The 5,418-nt window shown below is 36.9% G+C and overlaps 1 pseudogene; it reads left to right on the forward strand.

The window, feature by feature from the left end:
* Nucleotides 1-1,729: 1,729 nt before the first annotated feature.
* LOC125656354 (uncharacterized) lies at nt 1,730-4,577 on the forward strand (annotated as a pseudogene).
* The last annotated feature ends 841 nt before the right edge of the window (nt 4,578-5,418 follow it).

Below are 5,418 nucleotides of genomic sequence, written 5' to 3' on the forward strand. Positions count from 1 at the left end.
TTAGTGTTTATTATCTGAAATGAACATTAATTATTTTTTGATAATTAAACGTGCATGCATCTTTCTGTGCGTTATTTACCTATATCTTCGATGAGGTTGTTTAAATCAGTGACGAGATTTCTAATTCTGTTGAGGTATATGTCTTCCATCTCTTCGTCAATAGCACGCACTTCAGCCCTCTGCAGGTTTTGGACGTATTCTTTGCCAAGCAAGATCTGCATTCTGTTGCAAATGTCTAAAATATTGGACCAGTATCCCTGAAACTCTGCTTCTGACAATGTTGGCCCAGCAGAATGTCCATATACTCTGTTTCTTATGAGACGAATTCTTTCAATGTCATCACCAAGAGTTATCTCACCATTTCCTGGCATTTGTGATGTCCCCCACCCTTGCGTTGGGGCGTCGACATTTAGACATCTGAGATTGCGTAATAATGTGTACAAAAGAGTAATATCGAATTCTTTATACCCACGAGTCTGAGCATTCTCAATCAATTCTCTTTGTTCCGCTCCAATCCTTTCGAAAAGTGATGACTGTCGTCTAACTTCACTAAATATTTGATTTGACAAGATGTTATGTTGAAGTATATCTTGTAACATTGGTGTCAGTTCCTCGAGGATGACCAAGACCATCCGTACGAATCTGGTTCTATCTTGTGGGTTAACTGGTATCCTTTGGGCCATTCTCACAATATGATCTCTACACAAAATGATATACTCTCCATATTCTGGGATACATGCTAGATCAAAATTTAATGCCAACTGAGCAGTGATGACCAAATTATCCTGGCTCTGTGTCCTGGAGATCTTGTCTTAATCTAAGACAGTCTGAAAATGTAAACACGTATTTTATTTTCATCAATCAATACACAGTGTACATGGTTCCTTAAAATCCAAAGGTAACTGAGATGATAAATCATTTATATATTGTGGATAATCAAGATTAATATCTGAATTATCATTTGATATTTACAGTGGAACCTCGTTTTCAAGCCGGTGGTTTATTGTGTTAAACCGCATACTATGATAAAGCACAAAGCTATTTCTTAACAAATCTCTATAAAACAAACATGATTTGCAAGTTGTCCCAAGATGCCCAATTTTGGTCATACGTTTTAAATATTCTGACAAAAATATATTAAACATCACCATAGTTGATGCTTTTTAAGATAATAACCCAATTGGATGTACAAATGTTGAGTAGTAACAAGGTCATGGGTGCGGTTTAAGTGAATACACTATGTAAGGAAGCGGAAATTAAAACGAAACATTGGATCCATACCTGCCAGATGCACATCACGTAGAAAACCAAAGTATATCATGATTCTACACCAGTAATAACGAAAAGAAAGGATAAGGACACGAATAAATATGGACATTTAAGGTTAGCTGTAAATAGATTTGAGCGTGAAAGTTTTTAAGACAGGGGAAAACAAACACCCCCTTTTATTACGGAAACTATACAATTTTTAGTTGATGTTTTCATTGCATTTCACGGTTTTCTGTTCACAGTTGCCCTCATGCAGTCTTACGTTAACGTAAAAAAAAATGAGAAACGTAGCAACGAGGTTCGACTATACTGAGATCATTTACCAAGTTTTGAAATATACTTCAAACGTACTGTGCCACAAAATATGCCAGAAGTGGTGCAAATCAATGTGGATTCTAAAAAAGAGGCCCAAAGGCCTGATCGGTCACCTGAGTACTAGTTATAAGTATCATTAGTCCGAATGGTAGAGCTGGAAGAGGTACCCGAAATAACCAAAAAACCGCAGGTTCTGCTGTTCGAGTCGGGTTCGGTTTCGTTTTTCCGTATTTCGGTTTTGGTTTTTAAAATAGAATCATTATTAGAAATCCGTTTAAACGAAATGTCATCAAACTCCTCAAAGGTGTCTGTATTTTGATAAATTGTTAAAATGATGGCATTTTGGACAAAACTGTAAATAATGACAGTATGTAAAATATGACAGACGCATTGAAAATACACCACAGGAGCAACATTGTCAATGACAAAACATTGAAAGCATGGAATGGAAACAAGTAGAAGTGACAATCATGTTTCATGATTTCAAGTCTAAACCACAGTCCACGTCCTCGAGTAATGTTGCAACAAAATACAATAAAGATTTTTTTTTATTTTAACTGTATATTAGATTTTCAAAATAGTTAATATATAGACCAAAACCGAAAAAAAAATAGAATCGACCCGACCCGAAAATGTTTGGAACGGTGATAGCCCTACCCAAGGGTAAAAAACCTAGGGAAAAAATCCTCTTCTGAATATCTAAGCTAAACTGTGATATTCAGCAACAGTATAAAAATAAGTGTATACACTGATGAAAGGCTTTACATAATACATGTATTATCATTAAACGATATCAAGACCAACTCTAACGTCAAAACCCTGGGGTTGCACAATTCACCATTTTTTGCACACCCTTTTCTGCTTTTCTTAAATGTGCAATTGATTTTTATACTGCATCAGATAGTTTAAAGAAGTTCATTAAATGAGAGACTCAGTAATAATCATTATAATGATTTGGGTCCCACCCTGAAACCAAAACTTTACCCCATTGGACTACCTGGTCTTTAGTGAATACCATCCCGTACGTAAACGTTAAGCTACGTCTAGATTTACTCTACCTTTACGTGTACAAACAGTAAATCTGAGTCTTGGATACAACAGAGGTGAGATCAGGTGTTTAGGAGGAGTGAACATCCCCTGTTGACCGGTCACACCCGCCGTGAGGCCTATATCCTGATCAGGTAAACGGAGCTATCCACAGTCAAAATCAGTTTGCCAATAACGTCCTAACAATCGGTATGAAACACGTCAGATAGCATTTAACCCAATGATAGGTTGTATTGACGAACTAGATCGTTATAACGACCATAGCATTTGCGAAATGTTGACTTCAATCGATACTGTTGAAACCCCTGTACCATCAACTTGTTTGTCAGTAGCTTGCCTCGATTAAGAACTGACCATACGCAGAACAAGCTCTTGTGTATCGAATCAGTTGAGATATATAAACACCATATGTAGGTTATAATGGAATGTTGCAACATAAATATGGGAAGTTGACGATGGCATATATTACCAAACTCCAAGGATGATGCCTATGGTTGTAAAAACAGAAAGATTCCTGGTGTGGATTTGCAATTCTTCCGACTACCCTCACCTGAGATCTAAATGGGTTTCCACCATTAAAAGAGACAAATGGGTACCCTCAGAGCATTCGAGGATATATGCCAAACATTTTATAAGCGGTAAATAAAGTTATTTCATTTATTCTATGTTTATTTCAGATGTTACTAAATATTCCTGTCCTTGTATTACGTACCTTTATGGTACATAGAGGAAATAACCGTAAGCTTGTAGTTGTTACAAGATACCGACGCCATGAATCGGTCATGCATGTTAGAAATGAGACCTCTACCCTTGATATATCGCACTCTCACCTCCGAGTTGTCTTTTATTAGTTTTATTCTACGTGTCTGTTAACTAATGTGTTTTATACTTCATGTCTACACATATAAGGTGATTTGTTTACTTCATCAAGTCACATGTAGTATGTATTTTAAGTACATTAACAAACTGATTAAGGTTGAATATTGATTAAGTGGTAAGTGATTACGTTTTAAAAGTTCAGCATTATCAGCTGATACATAAAATATGCATTGTATGTATGAGTCTAGATAAGTCCACAGGTGCTTAAAGGTTACACGCATACATGTATATTGGCGTGTTGCAGAAGTTGGAACCTCACTGCTACAGTCCAAAGCAAGGCATCGGTCTAAATTCGTGATGCAGCTGCCGATTTATTAGTATGAGAGATGAAGTGGATGTTAGATAAAGTTAGTCATTCAAATCACAATGTGGAATAGAAGAGTTGCATTGTCATAATGGCTGACTTCCTATTAGAGCATGAATGAAAATATAAACAACTAGGCATCTATATTCCTTTTCGATTTAATCGATTGGTCGAGTAGCTAACAGTAGGTTAACATGGCGACTGCTGATATGTAGGTCATGGGTTTAAGTCCAGCAGGAGTTTTACATTTTTTTTTCAGTTAACTTTCTACCAAAACTGTAATTTTTGATTTCTACATGCTCTCTGCTGTTCATCATGGATATGAATTTCTTTTGATGTGATATTTTTCCTTAACAAAATTTACTCAGAGACCTCTTGTATTTTAGGCCAGCCATCCCGTGAGCCAACGAACCCTGACTATGTGCCATCATTCTTCCCCACTGTATGGTTGCAGATAGTGTTCTGACAGATAAAGTGCAACGCCACCAACGACTTGTGGAAAGGAAAGAGAACATTTCAAGGAATGAATCTGAACAAGTCCTATTATTCCTACGCCTGGACCCCCAATCATGTGCTCCTGAGGGAATATCAACACAAACGGCAACTCCCTCTGTGTGTGATTCAGGCGTACATACGGATATTTCTTTTCCAATCATGACGAGTGTTATTGTGGCTAATCAATATTTAAAAGACTATGTGTGACACACATGCTGCAATGTGTGAACAACTAAAGAAAAAAGAAAAACGTTTACAGGAAATGTGAGAACAGCAGTCAAGGGAGCTCAGTAAAATTAGGAGCTCATTACAGACACTGGAGGAGTAAAACAAACTTTTGATAGATGAAATGACCAAAAAACCCCATTAAGTTGTGAAAACATCAAAGGGGATGACCACAGAGTAAAGTTTTACACAGGATTTCCCAACTTTGAAACTTTGTAAGCTGTGTTTCAGGAAACTGTGACAAAGGTGAAAAGGAGGAGAACCAAGCTGTCCAAAAAAGATGAACTACTTTTGACTCTTGTGAAGCTGAGGCGAAATCTCACCATGACCTGGCCAACATATTCAATATTAGCCAGTCTTCAGTTACCAACATATTCCATGCTTGGTTGGATGTACTGCATTTATCAACTGGAGGACTTGTGACATGGCCAGCAACAGCTGTTTGTCAGTTACCAGAAGTTTTTCAAAATGAAGTGTTCAGGAAAGTGAAATGCGTTCGCAGCTAAGTTAAGGGCTTCCATAGTAAAATGCACAATAATCATGGGGTAAAAATGCACCTCACATTCATAAGTATCATTTCACTTGTTATGGTTAAACACCGAAACGATACTACCCATATATTGACTGTGACTGAGTTACCGTAAATTCCCCTCATGGTAATTTCCCATCAAGTCAATTGAATATAACGTAACACTTTATTTTTGGAAAACAGCAAGAGGCCCTACTTTTGAACAAAAGTTCAGGTCCATGTGTGTAACAAGCTGAATTTTTATTGATATACTCAGAAAAAAATATAAGTCCTTAACATGAAAACTGTTGGGACCAAATGCATACTCAAATTAAACATCCTATAATTAAACAGCATCTCAACAGTCATCAGCGAA

Source organism: Ostrea edulis, chromosome 7 (genome assembly GCF_947568905.1).
Source record: "Ostrea edulis chromosome 7, xbOstEdul1.1, whole genome shotgun sequence".
Classification (NCBI taxonomy): domain Eukaryota; kingdom Metazoa; phylum Mollusca; class Bivalvia; order Ostreida; family Ostreidae; genus Ostrea; species Ostrea edulis.